Source organism: Pithys albifrons, chromosome 6 (genome assembly GCF_047495875.1).
Source record: "Pithys albifrons albifrons isolate INPA30051 chromosome 6, PitAlb_v1, whole genome shotgun sequence".
Lineage (NCBI taxonomy): Eukaryota > Metazoa > Chordata > Aves > Passeriformes > Thamnophilidae > Pithys > Pithys albifrons.
In genome coordinates this window covers 21,952,522-21,973,113 of record NC_092463.1, presented here as the reverse complement: position 1 = coordinate 21,973,113, position 20,592 = coordinate 21,952,522, and the positions used below count along the sequence as shown (strand labels likewise).

At 39.0% G+C, this 20,592-nt stretch overlaps 1 protein-coding gene across 3 annotated transcripts in view; it reads left to right on the top strand.

Moving 5' to 3' along the window:
• NRXN3 (neurexin 3) overlaps positions 1-20,592 on the top strand; it is a 1,004,771-nt gene that overhangs the window by 712,235 nt on the left and 271,944 nt on the right. The window lies entirely within an intron of this gene.

The window sequence follows — 20,592 nt, the reverse complement described above, 5'->3', positions numbered from 1 at the left end:
TTCTTTAGCAAAATGCATGGGATGGTAAGAAGAAAACCTTTTGGAAGCCATGGGTGATACTTTTCTGTCCAAATGCAGGATGTTCAGTAACATAACCTTCCCTGGTAGATCCTAGTTTAGCATAAACTGTTCTTCAGGGTTCTCTGTAAAAATGTGATGTTAGCTTTGTGTGTTCATTTTGTATGTCAGATAGGTATAGCGACAGCAGGTATTTGAAAGGGAGCATTTGTCTGCTCCTTTTGCAGTCCCCACCGTAAATAATCCAGTTTTTGTTTAGTTAACTCATTTACCTCTCCCAAAATTATGCTAATGTCTCCAGTACAGCCAGGTCAGAGCTGCTGGGTTTAGTACAGCAGTGTTCCATGAGGGAGGAATTGGAATGCTTTCCCTTTGAAAAGTGATTATGTAATTGTTATTTATGTATGTCATGGTTTAACCTCAGTCAGCAACTAAGTACCATACAGCTGCTTGCTTACTCCCTGCCCCTGCAAGTGGATGGGGAGAAGAATCAGGGAAAAAAGGTAAAACCTATGAGTTAAGAACCATTGAGGAATCGAAATAAAGTAAAGCATAATAATAATAGTAATGAAAGGAGAGACAACAAAAATGGAGAGGGGAATAAAACCCAAGAGAGACAAGCAATGCATGATATCATTGCTTAGCACCCACTGACTTATGCCCAGCCAGTCCCCCAGCTGTGATTGGCCCCTCCCAGCCAAGTCCTCCACTTTATAAACTGAGCATGATGTTCTATGGTATGGAGCATCCCTTTGGCCGGTTCTGGGCAGCAGTCCTGGATGTGGTCCCTCACCCCTTCTTGTGCACCTGCTCACTGGAAGAGCAGGGGAAACTTAAGAGTCCTTGACTTATGGTAAACACTACTTAGAAACAACTAAAAGCAATCATGTTGTTATCAACATTATTCTGATAGTACATCCAAAACACGGCACTGTTCCAGCTACTAGGAAGAAAATTGTCTTAGCTGAAACCAGGACAATGTGTAGAGATATTGTTATTCCAGTGCTCTGTCATGTTTGAAACCAACTGAAATCATAAGGAAGTGCAAAAGTCTGTCAGATCATTTAATCTGGTTTTGTGCAGTTTTTGCAATATATGTTTGGAAAAAACCAAGTCTGTTACGTTTTGTTTGGGGAGAATGAACCAGAAATACTACATGCAACACTTTCTGCTCTAGTCTGCTCTAGTCTATTGTTAAAACAGCTGTGATAATCATAGTGAATCCTACTCTTGGGGTACAACTTCCAATTCATTAAGAAGTCATTACACTGCTAAATCTTTTTTGGGAAGTGAACCAACTGCAAAAAGGTACATGCAGTTACTAAAGATTCTGAACTAAAGCCATAACTACTTAGGACAGGCAACTGTTTTGACTTGTTTCGTATATGTTTTTCATACTCCTGCATTGTTTAAAGGCCTTCTGCTCAGACTTTTTCTAAATATATTATTTCTTTGTCAGAGATAATAATGTTTTTTTTTATCTATGGGGATAGTCTGTTCCTGTAGGACTGTAGTTCGTGGAAGGGTCCCATGTTGGGTCAGTTGGTGAAGAACTGAAGCCCGTGGCAAGGGACTGTGAGAAGTTTGTAGAGGACTGTCTTCCATAGGAGAGACCCATGGGGAAGAGTGGCGGAGGCAGCGTGTGGTGAACTGACCCATTCCCCTGCACTGCTTGTGGGGAGGAGGTAGTGAAAACTGGGGGAGCAGTTGGGCCAGGGAAGAAGTGTGTGTGAAGGAGGAGGTGATTTTAAGTTTTAGTTTTATTTCTCATTACCTTACTGTTATTTAATTAGCAACAAATTAAATTAATTTCCGCAACTTCTGTCCGTTAGTTTTGCTCATGACGGAAATGACAAATGATCTCTCTCTGTCCTTATCTTGACCCACCAGACTTTCCGTATATTTTCTGGTTTCTGTCCAAGTGATGAGAGAAGTGAAACAGTGGCTTTGGTGGACAGCTGGTGTCCAGCCAGGGTCAACCCACCATACTCACATACTTGTCTGCAGTGAGGCTTTATTGCTGGTATTTTGGTCAAATTGCTGATAAGCCTGAAGGATGACTCAACTAGCTGAATGCCTCAAGGAATTGGATTGTGTGATTCATGAGGATTAGCCTCATCTTTCATATAATTTTACGGGATGATAAGGAAGATGAGTTTTAAATCACTTATTTCTGAAGTATAGGTTTCATTCAGCTCTTTATGTTAGTCTGGGTTTAAATGAAGATACTGATATAGGAACAAAGTCTGTATTATCCACATAAGATCAGGGATCAAATCATGGTGTTTTTACAATGCAGAATGAGAGATAAAAAATTAGAATGAAGACTACATGAGCACTCAAATGAATGGTCAAATTCAGTGTCTTTAGTGTTGAAAGGTATAAAGCATGCCCTTTCCCGCCAAAAGTTTTCCCCATTTAGGCAGGTATGATAAAAATGTCAGCTGTCACCTGACTTAATCTGAGTACACCTTTAACCCCAGAAGTTAAAGTTATGATGAACTGCTGCCTTCTGAAGAAGTGAACTTATCAGTTTCTTTCCACATGACTAGACAGTACATTTCTGCTGATAAACTTTATTAAGCAGTGAGAGTCCTCTGTGATAGGGCTCAGAGGCTTTGTGTAACCCTGACCTGTTTCCTTTTCACTCCCTTGAGTCCTGCCAGTGCCTCCTCACAGTTCCTCTGTTGCTGATTTTCTGTGTCTCTGTTTGATTTGTTTGAGAAGAGGCACTTATATCAAAAGGTAGACTTCATTCATAAACTGAGGGGTAAGAGGAGGAGTGGGCAGAACCAAGTTAGGCTCTTATGCAGTCACCTAAATGGTATTTACTACCATGAGCACAATTGCTTTTGCATTGAATGTCGGTAATGTTCCCAAATGCCCTTGAAAGCAGAAATAACACTGCCAACTGGGCAGAGTAGCCACCACTTCCCAACAGTGCTGATGTCTGAAGTATTTTTTATTCCTTCTAAAATGCATTGGAAATGGCATATTGTAAATTTAGCTCTAGTTTGCAGTAGCAAAAGGAATGAAAAAATGTTGTTATAGCTACCATAGACTTCTACCTAGAAGACCTAAATGAATTGCCTTGCTGTGGCCCATGAACTAGTTTCTCTCGCTGTTTATCAAGGTGATTTGGGAATCAACCTGGATGGAAATATACCCCATCAGGTTTATTGCTTGGATTTTGTTTTATTGCTTTCACTAAATGTTGGGTTGCTGTAGGATTCCTGTGGATGAGAAGTTCATGAATAGAAAATGAATTTGTTGGGACTTTAGTAAAGAAATACAAGTAAATACAAAGCAGAGGCATCCAGCAAGCACCAGAATCACTTCATCTGCAAAGTGTAGGTATTTGGCAGAATGTCATCTGTACATCAAGTAGGGTTAATCTGTGGTACTTATAGATTAGAACACTGCTTATTTGCCAGTATGGTGACATGTACTTACTCACTAAATAACCTCAGAAAGTCCAATTCTGTTCTTATTTTCAGTAACATGAACATAGAGTGACTTCGAACTTAGTGAGAGTAGTCTAAAATTACAGCTAAACCATGACTTTGAAAACTTCCATTATTAAGATGGACTACATGTGCTATAGATTCCTTTGATATCTCTTATAATTGTGATTAAACTGTACTTATCTCACCACATCAGATTACAATGCATGATGTCCTAAACTCTGAAAGAATGAAATATGTGTAATGTGACTTGTTGATGTATAGTCTGATGGAAATACATGTGATAGCTTCTTTTTCATATATGATGCAACCTTCAATAATCTGTGTAGTGTTGTAAAGAAGTACTATGAAGGGAAGATGTGCTTTTTTTTATCTAATAGCTGAATCAGCTATTACAGAATTACAGAAGCCCTCCACATCCCTCATATTAACTATGCAAAGTTTAGCCTTAAGCTTCTGCTCAAGGATAAGACTTTTCAGTACTTCTCAAGCAGTCTAATCCACTGACCTGAGTGAGACCTGATCTGAGCTATCACAGAGTAAAGTTTGAGTTCTCACCTCAATCTTTCACTGGCATATGAGAGAAGATAGAAGCAAGTCTCCAAATTTCTGTACTCATTGTGTACTTACCGCTTCTCCTTGGTCACATGGAGATTTGCTAAGAAGGAAAAACATTATCAGAATTTAAGTTTATGCCACAGTAGAGGCATAATTCTAATGCTGGCCATATGTGATTATGTAACTGCATCATAATTGCATCTCATTGTTAAATATTAATTTCAGAGATGTTGTGTCTGCTAGATTCCTAATGTAGCTGGGACAATCAAAGATATGAATTGCCTTCCACCTCAGCATTTTGTGTTTCCTGATCAGCCAGTGATTTAATTGTCCACTGTTGACAATTGTGATAATTGGACTTGATAAAGCAAACCGTGGCCCACTGTATTTGCTGGCTATTAGTTATCAGTGGGATTGAAACATGGCATTACTGAAGAAGATATTATCGCTGCCTCAAAGAACTGTTTTAAAAAACCAACAAAACAACATACCCCTTCCAAAAAACCTCAAACAAACCAAAACCCAAAATCAACCAACAATGAAACCAAATCCCTGATCACATTCATAACCTCCTTAGTCAGTGAAAAAGATACTGGGGATGTAAGTAGGAAGCAGTAAGATGTTTTCTAGAGATAAGAACATAAGTCTGCTCTTTGCCTTGGCAACTTCAGCAGGACTAAGGAATGCAGAATCTGTTGTTCCTTAATTGCTCTCTGTTACTTTTCATTAGGGAGATTATAGGAAAGAAAGCAAGAAGATGTGGACAGAGCTGGCCACTGAATTGTGCCTGTGGATGAGAAAGTTTTCCATTAGTGAGAAGCTAATAGAACTGACTTAAAGGGAAGAGGGGCAGGCTTAACAGTTCACCTGTCTCTGACCTGCAGGAGGTACAGTGTCTTACAGCCTTATGCAGCATAAGATGTGTCTCATCAGCGTTTAGGTAGTTGCACAACACATGAGTTCACTGTTTTCCCCAAGTCTTCTCACAATAGGCAGTCTTTCTTGCTAGAGGAGGGAGCAGCTCCTTTTAGTGGCTGCTGCAAAGGAATTCACTGAGGTCTTGGCATTTGCGCTCTGATGTTAGAGAGCAAGAGGAAAAGACTGAGAAAGCACCCAGTCACTAAGACCTTTAGAATCAGACAATATTTTCTGAGCAGCTGTCGATGGAGTCTGTGTGAGATTATTATTGTTTGCAGAAGCTTTATTGATCTTGGCTTTAAAGCCCAGAAATCTGTTTACGGCAGCCTATAAAAATGAACGGCTACTTCTTTTGCTGAAGGTTAACACCCTGTGTTTGTTTAATTGAATTGAAATGGCTTTGTGTTGTCTAAATGTCAGTGTTAATGAATTTTCGAGTGATTCTAGGTTCTCCTAGTTGGATAAAAATATATAGATAGAAAGCAATGTGTTAAAAAGGGGTTCTGTCTACTTCATTAAAACAAGATAAACATAGATCTGAAGAGAAACACTATTGCCTTTTACCCAGTGTACTGCACGAGAAGGTCCTTTTAGGTTTCCATCTCTTTTGTTTTTCAAGTCAGTTTGTGTTATTTGCATCTGTGTTTCTTTGGAAAAAAGTGGAAAGAAAGGAAGAAATGCAGAAGGTCAAAAGTGGTAACTTGAGAATATGCAGGTTTTCTAGAAAATTACTTGGTGAAGGAAAGTTCTTGGAACATTAGAATGAGAAGTAGTATTTATAGCTTCCTCATTGCAACAAGAGAGTTGAAAACTTCTGGTGCTGCTTGGCTGTAATGAGTACTTCCCTGAACTGCTGTGGACATAATTCCCCTTCTGATTTTCTTTTTCTCAAAACTAATTTATCAAACCTTCTGTCTAGTTTCATGACATAGCTTTTTTTTTTTTTGTTCTGATTTTTTTCGGGTAAATGTAACACATGTTGCAGACTGTACTGTAAGTGTAAGGAAGAAAGACTTAATCTAGAAGAGTTTGCCAAAACTTATACACATGTGGATAATAATATTTGTTGTGCAGACAGATTTTTTTTTCTTTTTCCTCCTAATGTTGTATGGATAAGCTTTCTTGGAGAGATCTTAAGTTCTGTATCATGATCTATGACTGCAACTCATAAGTGACTATGGACTGCAACATCTGCCTCTCTTCAGTTTATGACTGTTTTCAGGTTCTATGTTCCGACCTCAATTTGTACATATAGAGTGATTACAGGATTGGAATCTAAAAGGGAATAAGTAGAAAATGGTCAGAGGGGGAAAAGAGAAGTATATTTTAATCTTTGTGAGAAAACCGAAATATTTAGCACCAAATCAGCAAGTGTATTTTTTTCAGTCCAGCATCTTGAGTGCTCATTGTATCTATTAATTTATTTTTAGAATTACTTAGTATTTCCCCCACCCTTTCATAAGCTCCATTTCCCCCGCCATTTGAGAGCTCAAAGAGAGTAATGGTGTTCCCCACAGAATATGAAGTTATACAGATCATTGCTTTCTGTCAGGGCTCTCAAATCTCTCAACACTTTTGAGAAAGTCATCTATTAAATGACAAATGGTTGATAATATACAACCAGAGGATGGTTTGTAATATATATTAAATGAGATCTGAACACAGAGGATATCCTGAGCAGCTGCAACCCTCTGGCTAAAATCTTCTTTTCATAGAGACAACTTAAATAAAGGTAAAGAGAACACTAGCAGTTACAGGTAATAAACCCAAAAAGATTCTTTGTGCCCTTCTCTATATCAATGTGGTCTTCATCAGAGCTTTTCAAATCTTTGTCCTGTTATACCTTAACTCTGTTGTGAAGAATAAAAAACTGCAAAAAGAAATAAATTAAATTAGGGGCTTATTTGAAATCCCTTCTAAACATTAAAGGTCCTGTTTCAAAGCCTTTGATCTCAATAGGTTTTGGATCAAACAAAGACTGTAGGTTCAATCCGTTTGTGACTTGCATATCTGGAACTTGAAGGGGTGAAAAATGCAGTGAATTTCTATTTGCATGTTCAAAATGCAGTACTTACAAAGAAATTGAAGATGTGATAGATGTTTACCCTTTTGATTTGCTTTAAGGGAGTCTCAACAGAGAAGCAGCATCTCTTCCTGAGGCATTGAAGTTCTCTGGAAGATCTTCATTTGAGTGTATTAAGAGCAGGAATGGCACCTGCTTGGGTAGGAAGGGAAAGACATTTTATGAGAGATCCTAGATGCCCTAGAGTTGTTTTTTTTTTTGTTTTGGTTTGGTTTTTGTTGGGTTTTTTTGTATTTTGAGCACTTGCTTTGTTTTATTATTTTATTATTTTTTTATATTATTATAAAATTATTATATTTTTATTATTTTTTATTTTTTATTTTATTTGTCTGTGGGCTAATACTTTGGTAAGGACAATGTTGCATTATTTCCAGTAAATTTGTTTGTTTGTTTGTTTTAACTCCGAGGTGATGCTGCAATTACATTTCTAGTGAAGAGCTGAAGTGAATGCTCTTTAGAAGTACTTATTTTTGCGGTTGGGGTCTAGCAGTCTTACAGACTAGTTAAGTTTCACTAAAAGTCACTTTTAATGTATTTTAGAATGATCAGGTGGAAATTGTCAACTTTATCTCAGTGGATCTGTCCATATTGCAAAACTTCTATTTTTATTCATGCTAATAGTCTCAGCAGAGGATCCCAGAGTGAGTTCCAAACAATGCTTCTGCAATTAAAGTTCTCACCAGAATTATGTGACATAGGAAATTCACTGCCTGCATTTTTCCCTAAGCTGTATGTATAGAGCTCTATGAAACTGCGCAGGTTTTTCAGTAAGCTAAGCTATTTACTTGGAAGGTCCTCCTTTAAATCTAAACTTGAGGATTTTTCTTGGCTATGGAGAGCATTGCAAGTCTTCTTCTTTCCTTGAGGATTGCATGTGGTGCCTATTGCTCAAGGACAAATTTGAAACTCTAAGCTCAGGCCTTCTCAGGCAAAAACAACCTTTGATCACATGATGAAGTGTTCCTAGTCCTGACTGAAAATTAGAGAGAAGATTGGAAAGATTCACATGGTCAAATCAAACTTCCAGCAAAAGGGCTGACACTTCTGGCGCATCTGTTCTGCACTTTGGGTATTTTCTGAGCTAAATCTGCTTGAGTCTAATGTGTTCAAATGGTTTAACATACTGTTTTCTACTGTTACTGGCAATAAAAAAATTCCTACACACTGTGGTATAACTGTATTTGTGAACTAGTTTTAGGTGATTTATAATAAATGTGAGGATCTCTGTTTTTTATTACAGATGGAAGTTATTCCATGTTATTTTTCTCTCTAAACTGACAATATGTACAGAAGTGTCATGTTATGTTTCAGAGACTTCACAAACAGGTGCTTGAGCAACAGAAGGGTTTATACTTCTATGTGGAAGATACAGGGTTATAATTCCTTTAACTGTCACAGGGCTCTCTAACTAAATCTTTGCTCTTCAGTTATTCTGTAGTCTCTATTTGTACAGTTTGGGAAGAAGATGGGATTTAGATAACCCTTCTGGGCTGACAACAGGACAGCAGCAGAATTTTCTTTGATAAGTTTGTAACACTTCTAGTAAGGCAAGAAACGGTGGTTGAGCCTCTTCTGTGCCATGCATATAAGTTGGGTAATAGTACAGATGTTTGAACTTTGTCACTTGCAGACATCTCACAAATTATTTTCTGTTTTGATTTGGAAACAATTTTTGTTGTTCTCTCATGACAACCTCTACAAATGAATTGAACAGGAAACCTTTGAGTTAAAGTAAATCTCCAGCCAGCAATAGCTAATTGGATGTTCTAGACCATTCTGCTGCAGGGCTTTGCAGTACCATTTCCAGTTCAGTGCATTTCTGTATGCACCCTTTCTTCTCATGAGCAGCAGGCTTTTTTGAGCGTAATTTTTCTAATTATTGTATAGCTTGTTGCTTCTACTAGTTCTCATGTAGAGACTGCACTTGCAGAATAACATAACATGGATCCTGGTAAGATATAGTGGCTCAGTGGAAAATTACCTCAGGGCTCCCAGTCTGAGCAACAAGGGGCAGAGGTAGGGGTCTGCATGGAAGTTGCTGCAGTCAGAGCAGTACCCACTGAATCTTAAAGATCAAATTTCTTGGGTTTTTGGTTTTTTTTCTCCTCTGGTTTATGTTGAACACTTAAAAAATTATTATGGTGTTACTTGGTTTTAAATGAAGACAGACCTCAAAGCTATATCTGCTTTGCTCACATTTGTGCTGCTGGTAGGTTAGGGGCAATGTTTTTTCCTCACAGTGATATATAACAGCCTCTAAGAGAGGTTAAAGAGCAGCAGATGTCCTATTGCATATGTTTGGAGGGATAAAACTTGTGAAGGCATAATTGTGATTTTCCTTGTTTTATTTTCAGTGCTTGTCACTCGTAACTGTTTATTACTAGGGACTGTTCTGTTCAACTCCTTCCATAAGAACAGATCGGTCACTTTTATTATTGGTACTTCTTTCTTATCAGAAGCTGTAACTCTTTGCTATCAGCATAGATACCTATCAAAATGGATGCAAGATTGTAAGGAATGCTTTTAACCACTGAGTTATTGTCAAAAAGATTATAAGTAAATATAACTGCATCATGCAGCTTCTAAACAGAAACAAAACTGATAGTAATTTTGTTCTGCAGTCCAGCTTCAGATCCTCTTTATGGGCTCCTAGGCTACATTTGGAAATCCCCATCCTGCAGCTGGGAATTCTGAATTTTCTCTACTGTCTCACAGCTTTTGGTATATCATACAGAGGGTAAAGAGATGCTTTGCCACTGTACTTCTTAATATAGTTCACTGGTAATTGCAGGCTTTTCTGGAGGTGTGGACCACTTGAGTTGATTTTCCCTGACTGTTACAGAGCGGATAGTATTTTGTTCTTCCTAAACACTATTGAAAACATAGAAAAATGGATTTAAATTAAATTATACATAATTATTTAAATAAAATTATTCTTATGTAAAATGTATTTAAATCAATATGTTAACATGGATTTTAATTATAAAATGTATCTAATTTAGAAAGAATATGGATATAAATTGTTATGATTCAATATTGGAAATTATCATCATGATTTATAAAGCTAGCATCATGCAAGAGTTTATTAATAACAAAAAAAGGAAGATGACCTCACAGTCTTTGTTGGAATTCACTTGAACAGAATGTGTCTGTCACATGAAAAGGAGGGGCAGAAATGCAAAGATTTCTTGTTCCACCTGCATTAATATAAAGTTATTAGCTATGAGCATCCTCAGAAGAATCAAAGCTTTATGAACCCAGCACTGCCTATCAACCCATGGACAGGACATAGGCTGGAAAGGTTTTTGACCTTCCTGAGAGGACCACACTTTAGCCAGGGAGAACTTAGTAGCTATAAAGTGTCTCCAGAATGTTGAAGTCTTATGAATATAACACTGCCTGTCATCCAATGAACAGGCTAGAAGGGTCTTCAACCTGCCATGAGACCACACTTAATAGTGAGGGAGAACTTTCTCTATGAAGATATTAGTTCTAACTGTCCTAGGACATCAAAGTCTTATGAACTTAACACTGCCTATGAAACAATGGACAGCACCACAGGTTAGAAGGGTCTTCAACACTCTGCTGTGAGGACCACACTTAATAGCTAAAGAAGAATTTTCTCCACAGCAGCTCCTAAAATAACTTTTATTAATGCAAGTGTGTGACAGTTACTGTGGATTTTGCGTTGCTGGTGATAACATTTAGCTGCGAGTTTGTATTTAATTCATGACCAAAAAAAAACAAAACCCGAAAACCAGCACAGAATGCATTTTACAGAGACAAACATACTAAACTAAAGTTTCAATACAGCAGTATATCCCCCCTACAGACTTAAGTAACAACAGAAAACTACTAATCAGAAACACAGCAACCTAAAGCACAAATCTAGATCCCCCTCAGCTACACAGCACAACAAAATGTTTTGCACACCACCTTCTCTGTAACACAAAGCAAAAGGAAGGAACATAGCTGTTTCCCATTAACACACATGTTAAAAGAGAGCTACACACCGTAAAGGATGCAAAGTAATATATATACCTAGTAAGTTGCGAAGTGTTAGGCAAGTTATTGTTATTAATATTAAAGTAGCAAAACACCGTTAGTAAACAAGGTGCCTTTAGAGTAAAGATATATCCCAGTGAAATTAGCATCAGAGTAACTGTGAGGTAAAAGTGAAAGCATATTATAAGAATATAAGGTAAGATATGAGGTATAGGCATTGTAAGAGAGTAAGTATAAGGTATAGAGTATAGAGATTATGTGGTTTTCTCACACCTACATTGCCCAAAGAGGTGGGAGGAACAGGGCAACTGCTATCAGCTGCCCTCACAGAGATGATGGCATTTCTCCCTGGTTTTTACTGATGCCCAATTACTTTTATACCTTTTTTCCCCCTCTTAGGTGGTTTGGGTGGCTTTAGTCAATAACTGGTTTTGGAGTGATAGCATAGGCCTGAAGGCTCCCTGTATTCCTAGAAGATATCGCAAAGGAGGGCCATGTCATCTCCAGGACACTCCAGCCTTTGTTAATCTTATCAGTCTGGCTTTAGCACTTTTGGAAAACTACTGGGATGTCTTTGTCCTCTGACAATGGTTCTTGGAGCATCCCTCCAGGGGGGCTGAGGCGTTTCCCTCAGCTCATCAAGAGTTTATTAGAGAGCTGTCATCCCACAGTGTCTGAGGAGGTCCCTGAACCTGCCAGCTTCATGTGATGCTGGGATTTGTCCCGTTGGGGTGTATTGGGAGCCTGGAGTCAATGCAAGCAGATAGCAAAAAGATGCCATAAATATTTTTTGTCTGTTGTGAGCTAGTTGTGTGGTAGTAGGTCTCCAAAACCTTGTATTATGAGATTTCAGTACCATGTTCTTTTGATGCTTTGTAAGTAAAAAAGAGTGATAGAAAAACATTTTCTTTACATTATAAGATCAGATTCTGTTTCTAAACATGTGTTTTATTATAGATTCCTGGGAGTCATTCACCAGCCTTAATGAATAGTTTTAGGTCATTTCTTTGTGTGTCAGCACAAATTTAAAACAGAATGTATTATTTCCTTTTTCCTTTAATTACAAATGAGGCTGGAACGGACTTTGTCTCTGGGGATATTAGTACAAAGCATGTGATTTCCCCATCGATGAGTGACTGACACATGACTTATCCAGTCAGTCTGTAGTAATCCTTTACGCTTGTCACATGCTTACTGGTATCCACAAACATATGCCCTCTCTACTACTGAGTACTTGAAAATAAAAAAAAAAAAGCTGCAGTTGTTTCAGTTTGTGATGAAGTCCCCAGAAAGATTTTCTTACTCAAAGGTAAGTTGGTGGGTTTTTATACTTTTTTCCATATGGTAAAATAGGAAGATTGTGATCTTTCAGTCCAGCCCACAACTCTGTGCTCTGTAGTGCAAAGAGGAAAACTGCTTCCCTGCACATAATAGGAATGCTGAACAAGCACTGCTCCATGACATTACATTAGTCCTTAAAGGCTTCGTTCTGTGTGTGTGCAGAACAGAGGCAGAAGCTAATACATCTGGGATCCATTTGGCAGTTCCCATTATCACTTATGACTCTGATTGCACATCATCTTGGCAGCCTCACCTGGGAGGGCCAGGAGTGAAAACAGTTCAAAGGTGAACTTTGTTCTCAGCCCTAGAAATTCATGAATTGGAAGGAGTGTAGTCAAAACATGTGTGGCTTCTCCCAGTGTTAAATCTGCCAAGCAGATGTCCTTATTCAGAGCCTTGTCAACTGAGAAAATTTCAGCAGTTTTATATGCACTAGCAAAGAAAGACCTTTAACATCTCAGCAATGTGCACTTGTGTGCTCTGCATCCTTTAGAAGCAGTCACTTGATGAGCTTGTTGTATCCACATGCACAGGTATTTTCAGTGGATTTTATTACATTCACAAGCTATTAAAAAACCAAGGAGACACTTGCATAGACATATATGAATAAAAACTCTTCAAGCACATGTCTTTGAGACTGATACACAATGAACAGTATGGCGCCAGACAGAAAAGGCAGCATTAAGAAATATTGAAATAGTGGAATCAAGCAACATCCACCTGTCAGAAGAGCAAGTTATAATAGTCTTTGTTGGTGTGGGTCACATTTCATGATGACTTAAGTCTTTTCTGTCTTCTCTGAACAGGACAGCTTGGTTCACTTAGTGTGATTAAAGTTCCTAAGATGATATATTGAAGTTGTGAGGCTCATTTTGTCTCTGGTTACAGAATGAGTAGCTGTCTTTCTAATGGTATTTGTCATTTTAGCTTATTGCTGTAAGGCAAGGGGATGAGGAATTGGAATTAAAGCAAAAGGATTATCTGATAGGGCAACTGAATGAAAATCCAAAAGGTTACCATTAGGGGTTTTACACCCGATCCTGTCAGATCTCAGAAGCTGAGCAGGGTCAGCCCCTATTAGTACGTGGGTGGGAGACCTCCTGAGAATACCAGGGGCTGTAGGTTCTAGTCCTGAGGACTTCACTGTCACCGACCAAGCTCGCTCGGCCGTGACAGATGAACCTTAAACGGTGGGGCCAGTTCTGCGCACGCTGTGCCTCACCTAAAAAATCCAATGCGCAGGCTCGAAGGGCACACCCATGTGGGTAGAGCCCTTCCCAAATCTTCATTCATGAAACCCAGGCATCATCAAACAGTCAATTATAATGTATTGTGGTCTTTATTGATACTACTTGCTTATTGACTTGCCCCTTGTTTTCATCCTGAGTAATCCTGCTTTCTTCCATCAACATTTCTCTAATCACCTTGTATAGACAGAAGGGGAGAGTGAGACTCTGAAGCTCATCCAGTGTCCCAGAACAAACCAGCAGCAAGCCCAGGAAAATATCCCATGCACCAAATTCCTTATGTACCAGAGTTCCTCAGGGAGGCAGCCATCACAGCCAGCCTGTTTTCAGAGTGCTAGCGTGTGTGTCTGTATGTTGAAGAGCTGATGAGATAATGTTGCAGAAGGAATTGATTAGTAGCAATTTGCTAGGGGAAAGGAGCTGTATTGTGAGCTGTCAGCAAGTAATGAAGCAAGGACGCCAATTGACAGGTGGACCAAAGCATTTTCAGTAGGAAGGAGGAGGAAATCGGTTCCAAGATGCAATTGCTCTAATTGAGGCTGTGAAGACATAAATGGGGAAAGTTTGCAACAGCTGGAGACTGCTCTGAAGGAAAACTTTGAGGGTTTGTTTTCCTCTCAGGAGGTCTTTTAGTCGCCATGGTGATGCCTCTGGCAGACATCAGCAGGGGGGAAAAAAGCAGTGAAACCAGAACCAAAGTCAAACAAAAGCCCCCAAGGTAAAGGTTCCAGACATATGTGGGAAAAATTCAGTAATTATACAGCAGTGTATATTGATCACTGGGAACAGAAGTGCTGTACCTGGGGTTTTGGGGCCCATAGGCACTTCTGCAGGACAGTTTTCCTGTGTGTCCATTAGAAAGACATGTAGAAAGTTTGATTGTGTATTTACGTATTACAGTTTTGAAGTGAGAAAGATGGTTATTTGAAGGACTGCTTCAGAACTAGGATCGGTAGTTCTGTACTTAGTCGATGTTGTGGGTTTAGGTCAAAGGCTGGATGACCTTGGAGGTTTTTTCCAACCTTAGTGATTCTCTGATAGCTATTCATGTTTTGTTGCTCTTGATATTCAGCTACTTTGTTTCTTCTTTTTCTTTCTTTCTTTCTTCCATTTGTCACATCACTCCTAGCTGTTCCTTTTTCCTGCCACTTTGAAAGTTTATCTCCTTTTTCACTATAGGAATCTTTCAAACACTCTGCTTAGATAAGTTGTATGTAGAGTACGTAGCTTTATGTTCATCTCATCAGTCACTCCTTTTGGGTCTGAATAATTTATGCTGGAGTAGAAAGGGGTGAGTTTAGACAATCCTGTCTGTTTTTCTTCTCAAATTTCAAATAGATATACTGAGTTTAAGCTAATGCTGAAAAAGATGTACTTTTAATATGTCTATGCTTCAACATTATTGACACACATGCTGGTGTTGATTGACTCATTTGTATAGTGGTGGCAGGCAAAAGAACCTGTATTACATCAGAGTCCCCTTGGGCCAGTGGCAAGCAACCAAACAACTAATTGTAATTGCTGTGTTGGAGATACTATCCTGTAATGTCAAAATGGATGCAAATGATTTTACTGCAGAACAGAAGGAAAAGCAAAGGAAAAATGGGAGCCGCAGTAATAGGCTTGTATGCCTGGAAGCAAGAAGAATTTTATTTCAGAGTGTTGGATAGGTTGTCTTTTAAGACAGAAATATCTTTCTTTGGGTTGTGTTGAAGTAGTCTCTAGAAAGTTTAATCAATGGTAAAGCTTTAGTGGTACGTATGTGTAACTAAGAACTTCCAGACACTGCTCTCTCTGTTTAAATGCTACATACCTTACTCATTGTCTTAGTTTTGAGGGGGAGAACCAAAATGTTTACCCACAAATGTGGGAGGGGATTCCTCCACAATAATCACATCACTCTTTATCAAATTTAAGAAAGGGAACTTTAATCAGAAAATAGATATAAAAAGGATAACTGTTCTTAACTGCTATATATATATGTGTGTGTGTAGGTATAGATATAACTGTAAACAGACCAGAACAAACTGCTTCCCCAACACAAGAAAAATGAAACACAACAACCCTCAAACCAGCAGGTTTCCTCCTGGAGAAAACTTATACTTATGGACAATGTCTGTGTCACAGCCTAGCTAGCTGCAGGGTGAGCTCCCAGTCCCTCTCCAGAGAGATAGATGAGTGGTGAGCACTCGGATGAATTCTTTCTCTCCCTCTGTGTCCCTTGTCCCAAACGAAGAAGGGAAGCTGGAAAACGGAGAACCGCACTGTGTCCCAGAAAGCAGCTGTGACCTCTCTCTCACGGGTCGCTGCTGCAGCCAGGGCAGGCCGGTCACGACACTGCAGACGGTGGTGAGACTGGAGCAGAGACCAGGGACCCCAGTGCCGAAACCAGGAGAACAGCCGTGGCAGGGAAAAAACTGGCTTACTCCATGGTAGCAGCAAGGAGCAGCAGCAACGGTCTCTCTCCCACAGCAGCACACAGACCGCCAGAGCCGTGTGTAGTCCCCAAGAATGAAAGAGACAGTCCAAGCCTGTTTCCCATCACATCTTTCCCCAGTCTCCCCCACACAAAATGATCAAGAAGGAATTGCTAGTAGTTAGCTACTTCTTTTGTTAACTTAATGGCATGGGAAGTTACTGGCAGGGAGAGAATTTACATCAAATCTAAAACACTCATCATTTCATAACTCATTTCTCATGGGTCTTATTGAAGATATCTGTCATAGGAGAAGATCTGAAGGGGAAAATACTGTGATTATTTTCTTTTCTGCATACAAAGGGTAGCCAGTAAGGAGATACCCATGAGCACAAAAATGTATGATGGCAGTGTTGCCAAAGAAGTAAACCCAAGTGTTGAAGTTTAATTTGAGGAAACAACTTTAGCCTTTCACCTTCTAATAAAAAGAACAATACCAATGTGTTTGCAGAAAGGGAGCATGCTGAAATGCACTATCTTTATTTGTATAACACTAAGTGTTGGAAATCTCTACATCTGAAAGTAAGGGCTGAATGACAATGGACATTTAGTTTTCCTGTAAACATGTTAAGCAAGTTGCTGATGTGTTGGTAAAAGTGTAGGGAGGGCTGTTTTTCTTAGTTGGGCAAGCATGCACAGTTACTACTGTCATGATACTCTCACATGAGATTTCGGAAATTGATGCTTATTTTTTTATGCTGGTATTTTCTTAGTATGTTTATTTTGATTCTTTTGTTTCTACAAATTTGATCCTAAGCAGGATGTCAAAAAAAACCCCAAACAAACAAACAAACAAAACCCACCAAAACCCTAGTGCATTTCTACACATCAAAGCTGTTTTTGTAATGCTGCATATGAAAAACAAGTGAATGCAGTACAAATATGGTGGGAAATACTTTAATATCCTAGATAGTTGAGATACCAGCTGCTTTCTCCAGAGGCTGAGAGAGCTGCCATTTTCTTAGTTCTTGCTGACTTAATACAGAACTGTGTGTAGACCAAAGTTCTTATCATGGCTGAGCTCAGTGTGGTTGTAGTTGCTCAATGTCTGGGTTGGTTCATCTTCATGAGTGGACAAGTAAAATTTATTTTGGCATCCATTAGCACACAGTCTCTCTTATTTTCTCTGTGCAGCATTATTTATATACTCTGCTTGATGTAGGTCAGCTGTAGGACAACCTTAGGCTCCCTCACCGCATATAGCCACTTGACCTTACTCAGAAGAAAGGATTGTACGTCTTTTACACTGTGCGGTTTCTAGCCTTTTCCCATTGGTTGGTCTAGCTGCTATGCAAGCATTAGCAATTCTTCAGTTTCCCTTTGCACTATGATGATGGTAACTGGTTGCTGATAGACTATGCCTAATGTCAAAATAACTGGACAGAAATGTTGTTACCCTGCTTGACTGTGTGTGGTTTGAATCTGTTCTGGCAGTGTTATGTGAGGATTGCCCTGAAAGAGAAAGATCCATCTTGTGTATTCATGGCATATATTGTTGAAGAATGTGAGTGGTGGAGGAAGTTCTGATTTATTCTGTAACAAGTAGAAAATTTCACTACTAGTGATTTCAGTTTTCCAATAATTGGTTTTCCCCAGTATTCCCCCAATACAATATGTTACAGGAGGTATTGTATCTGAATACAAATTAAGATGCAAGCAAATACTGCCTTGAAGTACTGCAATGAGCATGGTTTAATTTATAACTAAATATATTTGAATCAACTCACTGACCTGAAATGAATTGCTCAGATTTATGTTTGTTGCAAGGTCAGAATGACATTCTCTTTTGCTTATGTTTCTGTCCTTAGTGTTCTGTTGTGGCAATTGTTGTCATCTTATGAATTCAGCATTTTATGACTTATGGGAGAATCAAATGGAGAGACTAATAACCAGAGATTCCTTTTTAAATATAAATAACTTTGAGGATTAGCAAAAATGACATGGAAACTGATTATGTGTAAAAAGAAATAAATTAATGTACAAATGTGTTAAGTACTTCAAAGTTTTCCCTATATGGAAGCCATCTTTCAAAATAAACTCTGAACAAAGGAAAATGAACCTATGGAACAGCCCACTCCTCTGAGGTCATTGAAAGAAAATTGGCTTTTTCTGGAATTTTCTTTCTGCTCTGAGCATGCATTCCAATTTAGTAATACTGAAGGGAAGATATAACCATCAGAATGACATGTTGGAAGGACTTCTCTGAAGAAACTGCAGCCCTCACAGGCTTTGAGATGTCTTGTAGCAGCATTCCTGTATGGGAAAGCCAAACTAATTCTGTAGCAATCTTACTCTGTAGAAGAAGCAGAGGTGAGAGCTGTATTTGAAGCAGAACACCTAAATCCAAAGAGCTGACCCATACCTCCATACCTACATGAGGAGGGAGCCTTTTCAGTTTAGCTAAAATGAGAGAAAATATCAGATTAATGAAATGTATGTCTAGGCCCATTCTACAAGGAAAATTATTTTCTGGATTTTCAATAAAATGGAGCATTATGATATATGTAACACTGGTCATACGTGGTGTGTTCATGAAACAGTTAGTCACATATCTCAGGAACAAGTTCAGCTGTTAGATGAACTAAGTGGCTGATCTTGGAACAGAGAATTTCCTTTTTTTTTTCAGGCACTTAAATAGATGAAATATTGCTTGCAGGCCCTGAGACTGAGTTGTCACAAAGGAGAGATCTATCTTTAACAGGAATATTGAAGAAAGCACAGGGAGGAAATTCTTTCTAGGATAGAAGAAATATTAAGATCCAAGAGCCTACATCACACTGTGGCACTTTGATCTTCAAATATACAGTGAGGATTGTGAGATACTTGGAGAGAAAGTAGGTGGGAAGAAACAAAACAAAACAGTGAAAATGTTATTAATGACTCGGGGAGAGGGGGGAGGGCAAATACCATATCTAGTAGAGAATTACAGGGTAGTCAGCCTAAAATCAGTTCCTGGGAAGATTACTGAGCAGATTTTCTTAGAAGCTATTTGCAAGCACTCAAAGGATGCCCACACAGATTTACTGAGGCTTCATTATATAATTATGCTTGGCCAACCTCATTACTCTTTGCAATGAGACTGACTTTGTGAATAACAGGCTTACAGAAGTTTACCTCCCTTCTACAAAAGCTTTGATACAGTGTGCTGAAGTATCCCTATAGCCCAGCTTGTGAGATATGGGTTAGGTAAGTGGATGATGAGTTGTGTGGGAAGTTGGCTTGACTGCTGATGCAAAGGGCTGTGCTCACTGGCAGAAAGTTCAACAGACAGTTTATGACTAGTGATGCCCTTCAGGGGTCAATGCTGATGCCAGTACTGTTTAATGTCTACGTTGATGACTTGGGTGATGGAATAGAGTGTACTTCCAGGAAGTTTGCAAATTACCAAATTGGGGACAGCCATTGATGAGCTGCAATTCAGAGAGACCTCAGCAAGTTGGAGAAATGGGATCATCACAGTGAATCTTATGAAAATTGACAAAAGCAAATGGCAAGTCATCTACAATGTAGAGCTCCTTGCAACAGGACAACAGGATGCGTTCCAACTGAATTGAAGAAAGCAACTGTGTGTCTTAGTTCGGACAGCCAATTGCACGGTGATGTGCCTTAGCAAGAATGCAGTCACCTGGCCAGGGGAATCGTTTCCTCCCCTGTAGTCAGTATTTGTGAGACCACATCTAGAGTCCTGCATTCAAGTTTGGGGCTTCATGTAGCAGAAGGCCATCAAGGTGGTGAAAAACATGAGAGTCTGAGGGAACATGTTTTGTTCAGCACTAAGGGGAGGGAGGGAAGAGATACTATAATTCACTTTATTTGAATAGGAGTTTATAGAGAAGACTCTTTTTGGAGACTTACAGAAATAGTATGAGAAGTGGGCACAAGATGAAATGTGGAAAATCATAATTTAAAGAGTAGGACAGTAAAATAGTGAAACTCGTTGCAAGTAAAGAAGTTGTTGAATGTCTTTTCTTTGAGATATTCAAAACTGACCTGAAGTACTTCTTGAGTATTCTGCTCTCATTGGCCTTGCTTTGAGTTGGAGGAGAGGGAAACTATGTGACCTCTACATGTTTCTTCCAATTATTCAATGGTTCTTGTTTTTAAGCATCTGAGGCGTAAAGGCCTATATGTTCCCTGTTTTCTATGGGAGTATGGAATTGATGGAACTGTCAGCATTATTCAGTGCTTCATGCAAGGTGCAGGCATTGGATATTACTTTTCATCCATATTTTGCTGTTTTTATTTTGCATTCAGAAGGAGGCTTACAAAAGATCAAACATAAATGATCAAAAGTTTGAGTAAGTAGGGTTTATAAAAATTTCGTCTTTGTGTCTCACCTGCCAAAGAAGTCAGGAGGTAAGCGATTATGTGCTACTTACATGTCTCTCTTGCTGTCACCTGTGGAGCTCTGTAGGATGCGAGTGCTGCAGTTTGAGGAAGAATAAGTGACCCTTAACGGAGGGCTTAAGAGGCATTCCAGGC